This window comes from Pygocentrus nattereri, chromosome 5 (genome assembly GCF_015220715.1).
Source record: "Pygocentrus nattereri isolate fPygNat1 chromosome 5, fPygNat1.pri, whole genome shotgun sequence".
Taxonomy (NCBI): domain Eukaryota; kingdom Metazoa; phylum Chordata; class Actinopteri; order Characiformes; family Serrasalmidae; genus Pygocentrus; species Pygocentrus nattereri.
The window spans coordinates 20,805,460-20,826,363 of NC_051215.1; the positions used below are offsets into that span (position 1 = coordinate 20,805,460).

The 20,904-nt window shown below is 40.3% G+C and overlaps 1 protein-coding gene across 2 annotated transcripts in view; it reads left to right on the forward strand.

Moving 5' to 3' along the window:
• The window catches only part of itga9 (integrin, alpha 9), a 162,129-nt gene that overhangs the window by 89,217 nt on the left and 52,008 nt on the right, over positions 1-20,904 (forward strand). The gene's annotated exons all lie outside the window — the stretch shown is intronic.

Here is a 20,904-nt window from a genome sequence, read left to right on the forward strand (position 1 = left end):
GGGTTCAGAAAATGGATGGATGGATGGAAGTGCGAAATGTCTAGAAATAAGTTAAATAATCTTACAGTGTACATACAGTGATCCTAACGTGGGATTATTAATTATATATCAAATAGATTAAAGACAATTTCACTTGTCCAGAAACATGTTTACAATATATAATCCATATGTCACTCAAAGTTTCGTTAAAAAAAAAGCTATGAAAACTATGAGAGTAGCTGATTTTTATTCAACATTTCACACACTGTGCTGCTCTAAATGCAGCTAAAAAATACTAACTCTGATGTCTTTGTAATTAAACACGTTTTCAGTCTGTGTTCTAGCACCGACACTATCCACAGTATACTGGGAAAAACATATGGTGACATATTGTGATAAAAGTTATCACAATAACAATAAATAAAAACTTAAATATGCAATTTTTCTATAAATTGTAAGGCATCATTTCTGTTTGTTTGCTGATTTTAACATATTTCTAAAGAAAAGCATGCAAGTTGATCAGGGTACCCAAACTTTTCAATTGGACTGTACATCAGAAGTGGCAATCATTGGGGTCCAGGCACTTTGCACTGTGATGGAGACCTTTAAACAGAAGTAAAACAAAGAGAGTAAAATATCATCTTAAGAGTATTGACAGGTCTTTTATTTCACTACACCCTTAAAAACATGGTTCTTCAAGTTGGTTCATGGTTCTTTAGTAAAGAAAGTGGTTCTGTAAAGAAACCATGAACACTCAAAAAAACTTTTGCATGCTTAAAGGGTTCTTTGTATAAAAGCATTCTTCAGATTGATGGAGAATGTGTTGTATATGGTTCTGTATAGAATCCTTTTGAAAAGGGTTCTGTGTAGCACCAGAAGTTGTTCCTCTATTGTTACAATAGAGTTCACATCATAACAATAGTACAGCTTTTTTCAAAGCAGTTAGTGGGCATGGCTAAGCCCAGCTTACGTAAACTATTTCTTTGTGGTAGTAAATGCACATACAGGGCCAGCTATCATGTTTTACTACATTAGGCATCCACCCTACAGTTTGTGTAGATCATTACAAAGATTAGTTCAACAAAAGGAGCCATGCATGGTTTAGACTGGCCTCTTCTTTTCCTCCAGCAGCCCAGAGGGTTTGATCCATTCAGTTTGATAACATGCTTGAATTTCTCCAGTGTTTTCCACCTGCCTGACTTTCAAACAATGCAGTCAATCTGGTGATTAACATAGGCATATGTTATATGTATACATATATATCTGGGCTCTAGTTGTTGTTGGAATTGTATCTATTTTCCAGTTGGAGCCTGGTGGTCAGCTCACTGTTTTCTTTGTAGGCGTATCAACCTCTGCTCCAGAGGGTGGGGGTGGGGGGAGTGGTTCAAATTCACATATCACACACATAGTAGATTTAAAGATTGTGTCCAGGCAGCACCTGTACTGTGGAAGACATCCAGAGCAGCAATGTCCTAGTTTTGCAAGTGGGAGAGCTCATCGGCAGCAGGAAGCTCCAGCCCTACTGACCAACCAGAGATAGAGCACACTTAGAAATACTTGTATTGCTGCACTTGTGAGGACCTAAATGTCAGTATAACTAACCTCTTGTTTACACCTGGCCCCTTAATATGCATTATGTACATATTAGTACAAAAACTCACCCATGTGTCAAATTCTCTGTCTCTATATCTGTCTGTGCCTTTGCGATGATCAGAAATCCAGTTCAAACCCTTCCTGAATCTGTGTGAAGCCGCCCTTTCCATTCCATCTCATCACGAGATCATACGAGACTCACATCCGGAGTTATGAGCCTATGAATAGGGGCTGAGATACATGTCATCTGCCTCTCACTATGTGGAGCTGGTGGACTCGTGTGTCCGTCTACATTCTGTGTGAAACTGACCAACAGACACTCAGGCCGGACACACTTCATTCAGTCCACATCGGAGACTCGTGTGAAAGGGCGTCAGGGAGTTTACAGCTGCTGAAACTGCTGCAGTGGGTTTAGAAAGTAGTGATGAAGATAACGGAGCATTTTGGTATGAAACATATTGTGTTGTATGTATTGTGTTGAGGATTGTGTTGTATGAAGAGCCTTCAGAGGAGAGTTTAAGAAGAGAGGTCGAAAGAGAATGACCTCAGACCACAGAGGGTTAATATATTTGTCCTAAAATTCATATTAAATGATAAAAATTAATGTATACACAACCAGATTCACTGATGTCAGAGATTGTAGTCTAGCAGATTTTGGGTTTGTCGGCTTGTTGAAAGACAACAGTAATAAACACCCTTGGCAGCAGCTCAAGCACAGAAAAGCCTTTCCCTTCATCTCAGAGTTTGTATAAAGGGCTTGCTGAAAATGTAAGTTAGATAACAATCAATATGCTGCTGTGTTTCTTACACAGGATGCAGTGGTATAAATAAAGGAGTGCAGTGCCTGTAACACCAGGCGGTTAAATAGTAAGATGTGACTGAACTGAGAGGTTGTAATACAGCGTGTTCACTCCTGGATAAAAAAAAATGGACCAAGCCTGAAATATAATGGTGAGTCCAGATTTAAACCATATAGAGAAAGACAAACTAGCTCGGCAATGTTTTTCAGCTTTACAAAGCCATCAATGCTCAGTGGATCAATACTGACTCTTCTTTCTGTAAAAGGCTGTTTGCAAAACAAGTACATTCAAAGAAATCAAAGGCAAAGGCTCTCCCACACTGATTTACAGCAGCTGTTTGTTTAATGGTTTGTAGTTAAGACCATTTGAAGCTTATTGTTTTGCCATTTTGGGCCCATTTTTTGCCCAGGAGTGTATATGTTACTGTGCTGGATGTAGTGTGAGCTTACCGTACATTTGATATAGTGAGTGCAATATGAGGCCAATAAAAGCAACAGTTTACAGTACTGTACTTATTACAATAGCACAGTGAACACAGGGAATCCATCTTATATAAACAGTTACTCCCATTCAGATAAGGTTAAAAATAATGATTACATAATTATCTGTTACATGAAATTCAGTGCAATTCATCCACAGACTAGCAGGTACTTGCGCTTTCTTTGCACTCTCTTAGACCACACAACCTGCAGCCGTGTCTTTTATTTAAATATAAATAAACCAGGTATATCTGGTTTAATCCAGATCTTGAGAAACTTTTTGCAAACTCTTAAAATAAGGGTTGGTAAATGGTTTAATGTATGATTTTGGGAAATACTCAAGTCAGCATTATGGGTCTGAAAGGATGTGTAGCTGTCAAGAAGCCCTCACTGAGCAAAGGAAACAGCTCTCCTGCCCAACCATGGATAGAGCACATATACACATACTTGTTGCAGTACTTGTGAGGACCTATATGTTAGTGTATCCAGCATCCTGTTTGCACCTGGCTGTGTAATGTGACCTGTGTACTGAGATTAGAATTAAGATAATCCACTTTCAGAAGGAAGCAGAAAGTCAAAGGTGTCAAAATTGGAGTTTCCAAAACTGATTGAAAGCTAAAGAAAAAATCTGTCTCCTTACAACCACCTGGAAGACCCGGTTGATCCCAAAACTGTTCCCATCAGATAAACAGCACTTAAAGCTTTGATCTTTGAGAGAGAGGAGAAAATCAAGCTGCTTCAGATCTAAAAACATCCACAGGTGTTTCTGTCTCAGTTCTAAAATATATCTTTAAAGAACCATCCACTGAAAGGTTCTTTAACTGATGAAAAGCAGTTCTTCCAGAACCCTTTTTAGCACAACATGCTGAGATTCTGCACAGTAAAACAGTCTCATTGTGAGTTTTAAAGGCCTCATAAGCTGATTGAAGCCATGCGCCCCCAGCCTGCCTCTCTCTCTAAGCCCCAGCCAAGGCTGCTTCCATAAAAGGAGGTGGTCCAACCTTCCCACCCCTCAAATGTGTTTTTCCTGCTCGCAGCGTGCTGGCCGAGTCCTTGCAGGAGCTCCCTCGGCCAAGCTTAATCGCACCGCGCTGGTCAGAAAACATAGGGTGAGCGAGCAATGGTGGCGGGGGGTCACTGTGTCGGAATCTGGAGAATGAATGAGGAGCAGGAGTGGAAGACTTCATTGGCCGGTATAATTGAGCTCCCCTCATTTTCACCCAACTTGACGTGACCCACCTGCTCTCTGGACGAGTACAACTGCAGGTTATATTTATTATTAGAGGCGCCTGAAATTGCATGACCTAGTAAGGGAGAGCACTAATAGAGGGCTGTTGGAGAAGAAGCGAAACTCAGTGTATATAGAGGAGTAGCTCAGTCAAAGGTAAATGCATTGAGTTTCATAATCCTTCCCAATCAAAAAGAGGACACTGCTGGATGCCCAGATTAATGCCAAGGCATTTTTGTGCTCTGGAGAGTTTTCCATGCAATCTTCAGTGTTTGGTTAAGTGCTCAGAAGTTGTGTTTCTTGGCCCAGCGCTGCACTAAGTATTTGTTGAATGCTTTGTTCTCACTGTAGCAACAAATCTTCTTTGGCTCGTGAGAAAAGCTTTAAATTTGTTGACAAAATTCTTCAGTGCTGAATGAACGATGGGGGTTTTTTTTGGTGAGTTGGAGGAAAAAGAAAATGTTTTCTGTCCGCCACTTTACACCAGGCAAGCATGGCACCTCGGGCACCTTTGTAACGCCCAGCTGTGTTTTAACTGATGCTGAATACCTTTTACCTGAGCTATGCGAGCCAGTAAAAGTTTACTGTAATTTTGTGTTTATGCAGACATTACTACAGTGAGTAGCTCATCAAATTAAAGAGGATGGCAGCTGAACCCCTTTAAGCTGCAAAAAGGGTTTGTATCTGCTGTTTGAAAAGCATTGTCTCGATTTGTTCATCTCTTCTTAAACTCTCCTTTAAAGGTTCTTCATAGAACATGATCCTCATGTGTTTTATATCAATATGCTCCAATATCTTCATCACTACTTTCCAAACTTTCAGCAGCTGTAAACTCTCTGACGCCATTTCACATGAGTCTCCGATGTGGACTGAATGAAGAATGAAGGGTTTCTGGTGTGACAGTCCTTAGTGATTTCCTGAGTGTCTGTCAGTCAGTTTTACACAGAATGTAAACAGACACACAAATCCACCAGCTCCACACGGTGAGCGGCAGATGACATGTATCTCAGTCCCTCTTTATAGGCTCATAACTCTGGATGTGAGTGTCATATGATCTCGTGATGAGATGGAATGGAAAGGGTGGTTCTACGGATTCAGGAAGGGTTTGAACTGGATTTGACTCGTGGGCGAGTTTGTGGACTCCAGAGTGTTAATCTGCTCTTCTGTGTTAATGATTTCTTAATGCTGCTGTTGAGAGTTTTAGTTTGCATCACCAACCACAGTGAGGTCCAAAAGTTTGAGATCACTAGTGACAAAGTGCTTATATTTTGTACTTTTTCTACTTTAATAAGTTTGGAGTGAAGAGTGACTTTTCCTCATTTCTCACACTGAAGACAGAAGAGGAGACGAGGAAGATCTCAGTTAATGTGAGGAAGAGCACAGAATCGCACTAAAAGAGAGACTTTACAGAAATGGAGACGAGAAAGATCTCAGTTGCTGTGAGGAAGAGCGCAGAACCGCGCTAGAAAAGAGACTTTACAGAAGAGGAGTTGAGGAAGATCTCAGTTGCTTTGAGGAAGAGCACAGAACCTTACTAGAACAGAGACTCTACAGAAGAGGAGACAAGGAAGATCTCAGTTAATGTGAGGAAGAGCACAGAACCGCACTAGAACACAGATTTTACAGGAGACCAGTTGATAGAACAGACATTTATAGACGTCGAAGCATCAGCTCCGCTATGGAGAGAGAGTCAGCAGACAACAAGGGAACACCGAATACCAGGGGGGTGTTTTACACACTGACTGAAACTAAAGTTCCAAACAAACAGGAGGAAATTTGAGGGATTGGGCTGTATTTGGGCACATTTATGTTGCTGTGTGTAGCCCATATGGAGAAAGTGGGACCATGAGAGGATCTGGAGGAATAAAGTGCTGCATTACACTGTGTTACAGTTAGGAGAGGAAAATAGGGACACGCGCCACAGACTGAACAAGTTGGCTGCCAATTGCAGTGCTCAGCTGTTTAAATGTTAGACGTCTCTGCTCTACACAGCAAAAAATAATCTCTTGTTAAGTCAGATGATCTTAAATCTAGCTGATATGTCTAATGTTTCTCATTTTGAGGTGGTTGTGCACTTATTATAAGATTATCCAGCTTATTTCTAGAAAATTTGTGACTTGAGAATAGGGAACCAGCCCTGTGTTCGATCCCCAGAGCGGACAGTTTGTGACTAAGGTGTCCTTGAGCAATACACCTAACCCCCAACTGGTCCCTGGGTGCCATGGATAGGACTACGGGCAAGTGTGCTCACTGCCCCTAATGTGGGTGCTTACTAGTGTGTATGTGATGTTTCACTGCATGGATGGGTTAAATGCAGAGGTGAAATTTCCCCAATATGGGACTAATAAGGGTCTCTTAATCTTAATATAGAGATAATTTTACTTGATAAAATGACTTAAATCAGCAAAACATTTCTAGAAATAACTGAAATAATGTTAAATTAAGCCTCAGCTAGAGAAATATTCACTTTTTTGTGACAAGATGTCATTTTTTGCCATGCACACAGACCCAGTGTTCTGTGTGACCCTTTCCCATGGGAAAAAGACAGCAGAGCTTAACAGGCAGTAAACCGCGCTTCCCTGTGAGGTCGTCCCGAGGCTTCTTCTGGGCTTAGTGGCCAGCTTTCGGAGAGCATTCAGTTTGATCTGTTTGGAAAACGAAGCGTTTCTGTGCACAAACTGATGGCAGAGGAATGAGCGTCTGTGTTTGATCATGAGTTGCAGATGCGCTCTGAGAGTTTGGAGAGCAATCTGACGAACACACCGGCATGCTGTTCATTCCTGGCTCCTCCCCCCAGCCAAAAATGCGTGTAGGATTACCTGAAGGGCTGGATGGAGTCACTGGAGCTGTAGATAAAGCTTTACTGCTGAGCTGCAGCATTAGAGGCATATAAAACCATTTAATGTAAGCCGTAAATCTGCTGACATGCATAGATTTAATGTGTATAGTTTATGGACTGTTACCGGTGTAAAGCTGCTCATATGAGTGTCTTAATCCTAGAGCTCATGTCAGAGAAAGTCTTCTAATCCTGATCTTAAAATAAACCGGTTTGAACAGTGTTCACACACAGCAGAGCCTCGTTTCAGAGCGAAGTGGACTGTAAGTGTCTGGCTTGCTGTTAAACTGCTGCACATATTAGTTAATCTCGCTACCTTGTGTAGCGTCTGTGGAGACTCAACTCAGGGAATCATACGTCTTTTGAAATAATCATTCATTTACTCTCCTAAATGGCCTCCAAATGTCATTACTACTTCCATATGGGCTGTTTCTGTCTCGAATATCATTTGGGATCAATGCTGCATTTGCTGGGGTCACTTTTTAGCACTACAGCTCTGCTGGGATCTCTATAGGAGGACCAGGTCAGGCTCTACTGACTTACATACACATGAATGAGATATATGGGGATTTTCAGCCACTCATTCATCATTTGGATCACTTTTACACATAAAAACATACATTATTTCCTGGTCATCGGTGCCTGAATGATGGAGTGAGTTAAATGGGCTTTCAGTGTAAACAAAGTGAAACTGAGATTAACAGTTATTTATTTTCATGCAGGGTTACCAACTCTGTAAAGAGATTTACAGTTCCGCATGCACATATCCGTGTTTAAAACAGTCATTTGAACATCAGCTCATGGTCATTATCATGTAGCTGTGAAGCCAGTTTTAAGCTGGGGAGTGGCAAGCTGAACAAACAGTCAATCAATCATTCAATCAGTCAATCTTTATTTAAACTCAGGGTACATTGAGAGGGACCTGTGGAAAAACAAGCGATTTAAGGAGAGTAAATATAAATCTGTGAAATAAAGTGAAATAAAGTGCCAAGATGTAATTAAAACAGTATGAAAAAATTAAGTAGATTTTAAACAATTTAATACAAATAAATAAGCAAATACAATTATTAGGAGTAATAATAATAATCAAAAACAAAACATCCAAAAACAGTGAAAAAGAATAAAAGTTATAATGATGAAGTAATGCATATTATAATTGTAAAAACTACTAAAATCAAATAAAAACTAAACAATAAAGTAAAATACTTGAAATAGTATCAATAATAAATACTGGTTAATCAAAAACTAAAACTAAAATCAATTAACTAAAACTAAAATCAATTAAAAAAATAAAAATAAAATCAATTAACTAAAATAAATTAAAAACTAAAACTAAAATCAGTTAAGAACTAAAACTAAAACTAAAAAAGTCCATGAAAGCTGAAGCAGTAGCAGGCTAAGTGGACGTGGTTGGAGATCAGTTCACTGATGCTCTGCAGCTAAAAGCAGATTTTCCCAGTTCAATAAAAACTCTCAGCACCTAAAGGATGATCGGTCACTGGAACCGGTTTGATTGTTGTTATTGTTAACAGAGCGCCAAGATGTGATGTAAGCAAAACCAGAGGGGACCAAACACAAATAAACCAGAAATATAGTTTCTATATAATTCAAGAAAAGTCATCAAACAGACCATATATATATATGTGTGTGTGTGTGTGTGTATTCTTTTTTTTCTATTTTAATACAGCTAAAGTATCCAAAAATAGCCTGGACTTTTAAGAGAGATGGTTCTTGAAGGGTTCTTTAGTAAAGACAGTGGGCTATGTAGAACATAAACATTTGCATGCTTAAAGGGTTCTATATAGCACCAAAAAGGATTCTGCTGTTTTTATGATATCAAGCTTATATAGAAGAACCCTTTTTAGTTAGAAGAACCATATACACATAGTCCATCACTCTGATGAACCATTTCACCATGCAAAGAACCATTTAATCATGTAAATGGTTTTCATGGTTCTGTATAGAACCGTTGTCTTTACTAAAGAACCCTTGAAGAGCCTTATGTTTAAGAGCATGGGTGTCACAATTCAGTCATTTGAATTAAAGTTCAGTAAACTGAAGCAAGAGAGGCAAATAGCAAGCCCTGGTGAGTTACCATGCCTCATTATGATGGAGTGCCTTCGTTTCTGCTGACCACTCTGAATAAACTCTGACTTTACAAATAAGTAGGATTTTCAATGAAAGCGGAAGATTTCTGATAAGACTCCTTCGAGCATCGCTCCCCAGTGTCCACAATCAGCCGTGTTTCCGCTCGTGTTCACGTTCCAGGTCACTGGCAAGTAAAGGTTTCCTTAAACAGAGCAGAGCGTCTGTTTGCTCCACCTGAGTGTTCCGAACATACAGTAAAGGCAGTCATGGACTAAACTTCATTATTGATAGGGTTACAGTGTTTAGTCCTGGACAGGAGTCATTCTCACACTGTGTGTACTTTAAAGGACAGTACCCTGCATTTTAATATACTTTATAGTGTTTGTGAGGCTTTATGTACCAAAAACAGCCGCCATTCCCTTCTAACTCTTTATGCCTCAGGATTAAACAGGATCTGCCGTTACTGTGCCTTTCAGACTGATACGCAGCCGTGGGCAAAAGTCTGGGCGCCCCTGCTCAGATTATATGTTTTGTTCACATCCTCTACAGCAGGCACGTCAAACTGGGGACTTCCAGGCCAAAGTGCTGCAGAGATCAACGTTTACCCTCATCTGATCAGATCAGTTCACGAAGGCCTTGTTCATTAGCTGATGAGCCGAATTAGGTGTGTTTAACGAGACAGTGAGTCTGCAGTGTTTTGGCCCACGAGGACTGGAGGCTGACACACATGCTCCACAGAGATTTACCAATCAGGCATAACATTATGACCACCTCTTTGTTTCTACACTCATTGTCCATTTTATCAGCTCCACTTACTATATAGGTGCACTTTGTAGTTCCACAGTTACAGACTGTAGTTCATCTGTTTCTCTGATACTTTGTTGGCCCCCTTTTACCCTGTTCTTCAGTGGTCAGGACCCCCATGGACCCTCACAGAACAGGTACTATTTGGGTGGTGGATCATTCTCAGCACTGCAGTAACACTGACATGGTGGTGGTGTGTTAATGTGACACAGCACTGCTGAGTCTGATCCACTCTTACCAGCACAACGCACACTAATGCACCGCCACCACATGAAATATTAGATATATTGACTGGATTTAATATAACTTAATTTGACAAAATGTAATTTTTTGTTTGAACACATTTGCAAAATGTAATTTGACCAGAGGTGCTAGGCCTTTTGCATATGGTATGTACATGAGCTCTGTTCTGATTGGCTGACCTGTATTGTTTCTCGTTCAGAAAGCAGTCCAGGCTGAAACACTCCTTATAACTTCAATGTGAGTGGGTGGAGCTAACCTGCTGTGCTGTAGTGCAGTTCTTTGCAGTGTTCTGAAACTCACTGTCTGCACTCATTCCATCAGACTCTCTCATTTAAACAACGAGAAAAGTTCATTTTTCCTGCTATGGGCCCTTTACGCTGACTTGTTCTGTACAGACGTCATGAGAACAGGTTCTGCTCTGTTTTGTGTCTCTAATTGTGACCAGTCGCTCCGAGTGTCTGGAGCAGGAAGATCTCAGCCTCGTGAGAACAGGGAGCTCAGTTTTTTGGCCCAGCGTGATCTGAGCACACCCCTCTGACATCATCCCTCTCTCTCCCTCTCTCCCTCTCCCTCTCCCTCTCTCTGTCTCCCTCTCTCTTCTCTCTCTGTCTCCCTCTCTCTCCCTCTCTCTCTCATTCTCTCTCTTTGTCTCTCTCTCCCTCTTTCTCTCTCTCTTTCTCTCTCTCTCTCCCTCTCCAACTCTTTCTTTCTCTCTCCCTTTCTCTCCCTCCCTCTCCCTCTTCCTCTCTGTGTTATTTTTAATATTGTCAATATGTATTTGACTTACATTTGATGTTTTAACTTATTGTAACTAATTTTATTGTATTAATTTAGAGAAATTATGTCACTCTATTGTCCCTCTATTGTTACTCTATCATCAGCTTTCATTTTAATGCTTATTTTTATATTACCAACCAGGATCATTATCTGCCAGCGTAGTGAGATAGTGTCACCTACCTAATTCGTTAAGACAGGCAATAAATGTCTAAAAATAATTTATATAGTCTTAGATTAAAAACTTCTCAACATGGGAAATATTGAATGTGTAGGACCCTCTGGACCCCCTTCAGTTTGGAGCCTGCTCATAGTTGAGACTATGCAAGTCATGCACTCTTAGATGGCTCTTCATGGGCTCTTTAGTGAAGTCAGTGGTTCTGTATAGAACCAAGAACACTCAAAGAACCACTTGCATGCTTAAATCGTTCTCTGCATGGTTTAATGGTTCTTCAGATTGATAGACAATGTGTTGTATATGGTTCTACGTAACACCAAAAAGGTTTCTTCTATTGTCCTAATGCCAAACTTGTTTACAATAGTGGAATCCTTTTTGGTGCAACGTAGAAACTTTTTCAAAAATGTTCCATGTAGGACCAATTTACAGCAATTCTTCAATCTGTAGAACCATCTCACCATACAAAGAACCATTTAAGCCTGAAATGGTTTGATATAGAATCTAAAGAACCCTTGAAAACCCTTGTTTTGAGTGTTTCCCTGCCCCCTCTCGCTGTTTTAGTTGTTCACGTTTTAGAACCCTTTGGCTCCACCTTTATCCAGACTTTGAGGGAACTCTGAGATTTATTGAGAACTTCATTAAATTTCCTCTATTAAGCGGCAAATGAGGTCTTTAACTGCTGCCGTGTCTATCATCCAGTCCGCTCCACTATCCATCATTGGCCCCGTGTTCAAAAGCATGAGGTCAGCTGTAATGATCCGCATATGAGGGATAATTGACCTACTGATTGTGGGAATGGAGGAACTCCAGCCACTTATAGAAGCCTGCCGTGGCTTTTTCATCACTGAGCTGTAGCTCTGAATGCGGTAGAGCTGAATGAACGAACACAAGTGGTGTCGCCAGAGTGTGATTTTAGAGAGGTTAAGCATTAAAGCCTCGAGACATCACTGTAGCATGGATAACCACCAACTAGCCTCCTTCATTATTGCTAATTTGTTAGAAGATTACCCACCCATTTCCATAATTAGAGAGGGGAAAATATTTAGTATTAAAAACAGCACATGCGTTTACCTTGCATTTCTGAAATGGATGGTTCCAGTCCTGATTGGCTGAGCCGTGTTCAATTATATACGCACAGCTATGACTCCATATCACTGTGCCACAGCTGGAAAAATCCATGTGCTGTTAATGGGATAGTCTGTGACTTTCATGCTGCTCACATGGAACACCAAGTGTACTGATGAAGAACCAATTTTCTGTTTAATGAGCATCTGGAACCTTACATTCTTAACGACAACTAGGCTGGTCAGCGAGCAAACAGCCTAAACAGCTCCATCATTAATATCACAGGCTTGAAGTAAAGCACTTACAGTATGATTCACTGTAAAACAACAGTATAATAGTCTAAAATATGTAACGTGAATGTTTTTCACACTTCAAATATTCATGTTTCGGCCAGCTATACTGTCAAACCCAGACTGAATCTCAAACAGCTCTGTACCCCCTAAATCGTGTTCTATCTATGAAAGTTTGGAAATTTTAGCCTCGACAGTCAAACAGTGCATCATTTACTGAGTGTGGACGTGTGCGATTCAGCCCCAGCGTGAGAAGAGCGACGCTGGTTTGGTGCTAAAAAAGACTTGCAGTGGTGATTTGGTGACTAAAAAGTGCTTATAAAGTAAAGATTTTACACTAACCAGTGCTGTGATATCATATGTTTAACCAAGCAGTCAGCAAGGTTCAGATATGTGCAGATAAAACTGAGTAGAGTGGCTTTATTAACACAAGGCAGAGTCGCAGTCCAAGTACAGGTGTAGGTCAAAACCAGGGAACGATAGATGATCACAAATGTGATCATATCACAAGGCAAACAATATCCAAAGGGCAATACAAAAGACAAGGTCAAAATGGCAGGCCAAAGGTTCAGAATCACAAATCCAAAATCCAGCAGGGGTACAAATAGTGTCAGAGTCGAAAAAACGGAATTGGGGTCAACAAGCAGAGTATAGCAATCAGAATAAACACTCAGTAAGTTCTCTAAAGAAGCAATACCTTGCCTAGAACCCTTTCTGAAGCCCAGGCTTATATACTACATTAAACTAGTCATATGACATAAACACATCGGTGAAACCATTCAATATCCTGGTGACCAAGAGCGCTGATAGGTGCGAGGCTAATCGTCACTCATCACAAGATCACCGCTTGACTCCTGGAGTCCCCCAGGAGTCAAGCGGGACTCCGATTCTACAGGGAAGTCCGCTGTCACATGATTTCCAAAGGCGTCTTGGGAAATGTAGTCCGTAATACTAGGAGTCTATACAAGGCGTGACAATATGTTCATTGTTAAATGACAGAAAGTAAAAAAAAAAGTAATGAAATGACGATGGGCGACCGAACAGTCTCCTCATTCAGCGGTCCTTAGTTGCTTAGCAACGATACCATCACTGCTATTTTATAGAACCAGTAAGCCACTTGAGGCTGTGTGTTACAGTGATTTTATCACAGGGAAGGGGGGTTTTACTCTGCTTCGCATCATGCCTAACAATCACCCTTCCCCATGGTAAAATGACAGTAACCCACAACGTCATGTGGCTTATTGCTTTATTAACTGGCTCACTATAACAACTAGCTGGAGGTAAAGACGGATTAACCGCTTAATGTCCAGGGCCCAACAGCAAAACTTTATTATACACTTATATAACCTAAGAACAGCTCAACCAGTTTGCACTGAAGTCCCTGTAGTGACTGAATAATATGCATCAGTGTGTAATAGGCCTGAGATTTTAAGGGGTTTAAGGAGCACTTAGAGTCAGTGAAGATCCCACTGGGTCTTCTAGACCTTCAGAGAAAGCCTAACTATGTCTGTGCAATAACAATAACATATGTAACAAATGTCATTTTAGCTAATTTTTATTAAATAGAAACGTGATTCTTGTTGTATTTAAACTGTGTACGTATTGTAATAATGTGTAAGTATTGTTTTCATTATTATATCATTGCTAAGCTTTTGTTGGAAACTTCTTGAAAAATGATCTAATCAGGATTGTTGTCTCTGTCGTATCCAAGTAGATACAGCCGAGTGAGCTTCAGGAGCAGTCAGTCAAAATCGTGTGTGTGTGTATATATATATATATATATATATATATATACACACATCATTGCTGTCCAAAGAAAAACAAGTATCCGAAATGGTAACTTTACAGGAGAGGGCAGAAAACTTCTTACCTTCTTTACTTTCAATGGAAGTTAATGGAAAAAAGGTTTTATTCCAAATGTTTCTGGAGTATTTCTGTTGTTCCATTCAACATGAAATTTTCACACAATTTAAAGAACATCTGCAGTGTTCCAGTGATAGCAAAAATGGAGATACGTGTTTTTCTTTGGACAGCGACATGTAAATATATCATTATTTTGAACGATTGAGTCACTCCTACCTTATAGAAACAGGCTCTCATACAAAAAAGGTGAGCAAACATGTTTATACTGTGCTGGTTTCATGTTGTTTATGAAGATTAGTAGATAACCTGCTAAACTGGCCCCAGACCAACACAAAGTGCTGTTAGACTCCCAGTAATTAGTGCCTATCTTAGCAAATCTGCCCTACATTTCTGTATCTCTGTCTGAATGTTGTCACTGAAGGTGAGTGAGTCCTGGTGCTCCTCACACCGAAGCCTTGTGCTGGAGTAAAAGCCGAATCTGTCAGTGAAAGCTTTTACTGTTCAGAATGGAAACAATGGGTATAAACAGTCCACTTCTGTTCAAACAGTGAGGGTCTGTGGACGGAGTGACCTGTTTGGCTGATGTATGTGAGTGGTATGTAAGGAACAGTTGTTTGGGGGTCCATTCCTCTCAGCCAGTTAAAAGCAAGGAGCTGTTCACACCGGTAGCGCCCCAGGACCGGCAGCTGGGGCTCCTCACAGCTCTAAAAATAGACGGGTTTATAGAGGAGCAAGGGATGGGGTGAAGGGATGGTGGGTGAGAGGGAACATTAATAACAGGCTAATAAAAACTTGAGCACTGATATGACCTTCATTACGCCCTCGCACTGTTCACACTGCTGTTTCTCAATGAACTCTCCTCAGGGTCCCTGTGACGCTTGAAAAGGGAAGCTCCACAGATTTTAAAAATTTTCTGCATAATTAAATGCAAGATGTAAACAGAGCGTTACAAGCTTCCCCGTTTATATTCCCACCACTGACTTTCTCCTCCTTTAGAGCATCTGGCATGAAAAGTGGAATTCCATCACATTTTCTATATCACTGGATAATTAAATGGTTCAGATGTAAACAGAGCGGTTCAGAATGGTTTGGTGTGAAACACTCGGTTCTAGATAAACTTAACAAGTCGGAACTGTTCACAGTGGTAGTGATAGGAACCAGACATCCACCTCTAAAAGCTCCCTCACAGAAAGTTCCTACATGAAATGGTTATGAATTCACTGCCTGATGACTGAGATGCTATTTTATGATTTTGAAAATGAAGGAGAGAAACACTGATCAGCCAGTATCAGCCTTGGCTGGAGTTGCTGGAGCTGAACATTCGAAATGTCAAAAGAATAAATGCAAAAAAATAATGTATCCGCACACAAAAATCCAGGCAAAAATCTTTTAACATGCAGGTTTTCAGTCAGAGGCATTTGTCAAGGCATGGATAAGTGACAAATGAATACAACAGTGCTAAAAAGCTAAAACAACTTGATCAACAGGACGTGTGTTTTAGTTGGTTGAACTTGGATGGGAATTGTAGTTCTTAATCAGTGCACTACAAGTTAACGACACAGAATGCACAGCAAGACAGATGTATTCTGTGTGAACATCAGCCATCATAAAACATAAAATATATATAATCTGTTGTAGTTTATTCATATACAAACACTCATATCAAAATCTTCATTAATACCCAGTGTTTGTAATGTAGGATAATAGATTTGAATCCAAAAAATTCTCTCTAGCAGAAATTCCTGACAAAGATTTGCAAATGCTTTTCTAATAGTTTTGGCTCTAAAATGTAATTTTAAATCAGTAATTCATTCATTCAGTCAATCATTCAATTGAGCTTTATTTAAACTCATTAAGTTGAGTACATTAAGGGAGACCCTCATTTAAATTGTAGCCAATACAGAGATCAGGGATAATAAAAGCATATTCAATGTTAAAAACGTAATATAAGTCATAATAGTACATTTTATTAGTAAAAAGGTTAAAATATATATATTAATAAACCACTAAAATTGTAACAATATAGTAACTTTATAAATAAAAAAGAAGGAGAAAGAAGATAAACAATAACTTGCCAATAATAAAATGAATAAAAAGAAACAATCAGCAATAGGTAAAACATACCAAAATCATATTAAGATTTTATTAAAATCTAAATAATTAATGTCCATTCATGATGGAGTGATACGTAATATACAGCGTACTGTGAGGCAAAATAGTCCCCAAAGAAAACTTATTATTCCCGATTTTCCACTATTTTCAATCATCAATATTCCATATAAACTCAGAAGACTCGTGTAGGTTCACTGGTGGTTCTGGATGGTAAATATAATGTCTATATCTGTGTTGTAGTCATGGCGACCCCTGCTTCCTATCACCACCACTGTAAAGACATCTGAACCATTTCACACCAAACCACTCTGAATGGATCCTTTAATGCAGCAGTTACTTTTGCCCAGAGGAGATTAGATCAGTTTGATAGGTCAGGGGTGAAAAAAGGTCTCTCAGACGGCTCTGATATCATCTCTGGTCTGTTTAACTTTTTCCAGCGATTATTTTCAGTAAGTCTGTTATCACAGATTAAGACTGTGCACGCATGTTTTCGTTTTATTGGCTAACAGGGGATCATTCATGCCCCTCTGTTCCTGCGTGGCTCAGTGAAAATGGCACATAGGCTGCTAGAATCCTGGGCCGAAGTCTGGATGTCGAGGCCTCAGTCTTAAATGGTCCCCAGGGTGAGGGGTCACTGGCAGGACAGCTCACTAACCCCATTTGATGCATTTCACATTAATCACAACTGGGACTGTGAAGTGGGTGGACTTTGTAAACCATAGCCGTGCCTACACTGAGCACTGCATTGTTCCTTTTACTGCTGACGCAGTACTTTTAACCCTTGTGTGGTGGTCATATTTCTGTTACTCAGACAATGTTTGTGGGTCTGGCGGACCCACCACATTACTAGGTTTTTAAATCAATACAGACATAACCATTTATGTGAAAATACAAGACATTTATTTTATCCCAATTACAAGCAATAAAAACAGAATAAACACCAATCAGGCGTAACATTATGAGCACCTCCTTGTTTCCACACTCACTGTCCATTTTATCAGCTCCACTTACTGTATAGGTGCTTTTTGTAGTTCTACAGTTACAGACTGTAGTCCATCTGTTTCTCTGATACTTTGTTACCCCCTTTTACCCTGTTCTTCAGTGGTCAGGACCCCCATAGACCCTTCAAGAGCAGGTAATATTTGGCTGGTAGCTCATTCTCAGCACTGCAGTAGCAGTGATGTGGTGGTGGTGTGTTAGTATGTGTGATGCTAGTCTGAGAGGATCAGACACAACAGTGCTGCTGAAGTTTTAAACACCTCAGTCCACCAACCAAAAATCCAATAAAAAATCTCTGACTTTACATCTATAGGTGAACCGACAAGGTAGGAGTGTCTAATAGATTCGACAGTGAGTGGATACAGTGTTGAAAAACTCCAGCAGCACTGCTGTGTCTGATCCACTCAGACCAGCATAACACACATTAACACACCACCACCACTTCAGTGTTACTGTGGTGCTGAGAGTGATCCACCACCCAAATAATATCTGCTCTGTGAGGGTCCATGGGGGTCCTGACCACTGAAGAACAGGGCAACAAAGCATCAGAGAAACAGATGGACTACAGTCTGTAACTATAGAACTACAAAGTGCATCTATACAGTAAGTGGAGCTGATAAAATGGACAATGAGCATAGAAACATGGAGGTGGTCAGAATGTTATGCCTGATTGGTGTATATTGTCTTTATAGTAACAAGTAACAAACTGTAAAAAACCTTGCTTGTTGATTCTCTTTTGTTACTTCTTTTCTTTTTCTTGAGTGCCTTGCTGCTGTAATGCTGAGAATTTCACCATTGTGAGACTGATGCAGGATTCTCTTATCTCATCTTACATATTTGGATGGAAGTATGTATGATTTGCAGACTGTATTTTCATCCAGGAAGAAATCGCATTATATGGCTGCTGGAGAAAAAGTGAAGGTGCTAAGTGTTCTGATATCAGCCAGTATAGTTTAACATGGTCAGCAGTGACAGTGTTAAACAGAGCTTTACTCTCTGATACTCATCAGCAGTTTTTCTCCACTTCAGAAGTGTCTGCTTGTTAGAGCTGTTGTCTGCGCTGATAGCCTCAGGCTGATATTATCGGCGAACACTTATGTATCACAGATCTTCACGGTGTCTGAAAAAGTGTTTAGAAATGCAGAAGGTACAACACTTTTTCCTTTTGAAGGCTTTTTCAGTCACTGTTCATACTGAAAGTGATCACTCAGTTAAAGTATTTTTAGAGCCACAATAAATCTAAAAAAAAAAAGAAGCTCAGTTTTGCCAAGTACATTTCAGACAGTCACCAAACATCTCTTTCCTGCCGTAACTCTGTCAGCCTGCAGGTTGTCGGAGGGCTTTAGGCCTCGTATCTGGCTTGTCCTGATATGTCTGTGTTCGGGCAGCTGAGGAAAGGGATGGGTGGGTGTTTTGAGGAAGAGCAGGCGATAAAACTCGAACAGACATAGAGCAGGACAACAAGATGAATGGCAGCAAGCGGAAATGACCTGTGTTTACACAAGGGGCTCAACTGGGCTCTGGCAGACCCCAGTGACGCTAAGCTGGAGGGCGAATGGGGCAGTTTGCCTTTTTATCCTTGTGGCAAAAGACAATGAGATGAAATACGATCCCAGCAGGCCACTTCAAAGCACTGTTTAATGGGCTGCTTTTCCCGCTGCTCATATCCCTTCATGAACGCGGGGTTTGATCCGATTCAGCATTTTGTTTTGAGTGTTTCCATGTTGCGTGCCAAGAGAAACTCTCCTACTCTGGATTCAGCTCAGATTGCCAGACTGAGGGATGATGAAATGTGACGGGAGAGATGCTGCCAGCCACCTTTTTCCAGCTGTCCTTTTGATGGCCCTCGGTGGCCGGCTTTAATGCCATACAGCTTGCTGGACGCCAGCAGAGAGTGGAGTATTACCGACAAATTTACTAGACTTTTCTCCAGATGTAAAATGTTTTAACCTGTGGAAACAGAGTCACTGATGTATAGCGACCACTATAAGGTCTGTTAGAGATCTGGCTCCGGCTCTGTGAATAGGGGAACTTGAACAGCAGGAAGTGGATGATTCACTCTGAGCTCCATTGAAAGTTACAGTTGATTGAACAGTTCCTGTAGTGGATCTGTCTGGTTTTGTAACTGGATGCCTAGTTGATATTTTTAATAGGGTTTTGTTTGTAATGGGGTGGCCAGTGGCCTACACTCTTAGAAAAGATGGTTCTTCAGGGGTTCCTGAGTAAAGGGAATGGTTCTATTTAGACCCATATTTCTATTTAGAGTTCTATATAGAACCATTTGCATGCTTAGTTTTTTGCATGATGAAATTGTTCTTCAGATTGATGGATAATGTATTATAAATGGTTCTATATAGCAACAAAAAGAGTGCTGCCATACCATTTTTGGTTCTATATAACCAACCATAGAACTATAGAACCATATACAACACATTCTCAGTCTGAAGAGCAAGGAATCATTTGAGCATGCAAACTGTTTGATTTAGAATTCAAGATTCTAAATAGAACTATTGCATATAGAGCCTTATTGAAAATGGTTCTATATAGCACCAAAAAGGATTCTATTATTGTTGCCAAGCTTGTGCACTCTTAAAAAAGATGGTTCTTCAAGGGCTCTTTAGTAAAGAAAATAATTCTGCATAGAACCATGAACACTCAAAGAACCCTTGTCTTGTTTACATGGTTCTTTGCATCATGGATGCAAACTTGCCTTTGTAACAGTAGAAGAATCCTTTCGGGTTCTGTATAGGACCATTTTCAAAACAGGTTCTATGTAGAAGCATCTACAGCGCATTCCCCATTTATCTGAAGAACCTTTTCACCCTGTGAGAGAACCATTCTATACTAAATAGAACCATTGCCTTTACTGAAGAATCCTAGAAGAACCATATTTTAAAAATGTGTAGTGGTAGGAGCGATAAGCCAGCAACTGGAAGGTCACAGGTTCAAATCCCAGGACTCTTTGAGTTTACCTGATTGGGCATTGGACAGGACACCAAACCCCCCTTCTAGGGCCGTTGCGATCCTCTGGTGCCCCTGAGCTTTGGATTTAAGGTGCCCCATTCCCCAAACTCTTCACGTGTAACTCTCTCTTTATCACACACATCCTTCATCTGTGGATAACAACCTCAAACTTTGCAAAAGCATTGCTTTGTTGGAGGCCTGTCCTGTTCACTGTTCACAGAATATCTAAACTGAAGTGAAGCTCCTCAGCTAAGGCTTTGCCGAGATGAGCAGGCTACACCAGCAAGAGGGCACCAGCACGCTAACAAAGATCAATAGTGTCCCGATGCACGTTAAATGAGATCCCAAAACAATAATTTATCAAATCCTATTCTTCTCACAGATTTCCAAGTATGCTCACAAAACTGGACAGTACAGCCTAAACCTGAAATCAGTTTTCATTTTAACATGATTATCTTTCCATAGCAATGAATAGATATCAACATCCTGAAACTGAGTTATTCCACTTATGTAATATATAATTCTTATAGCTTTAGCTCTTATTCCACCACAGTCCATGCTCACTCTGTAACCAATTATTATTGACTCTGTACAACTATCGTACAAGCA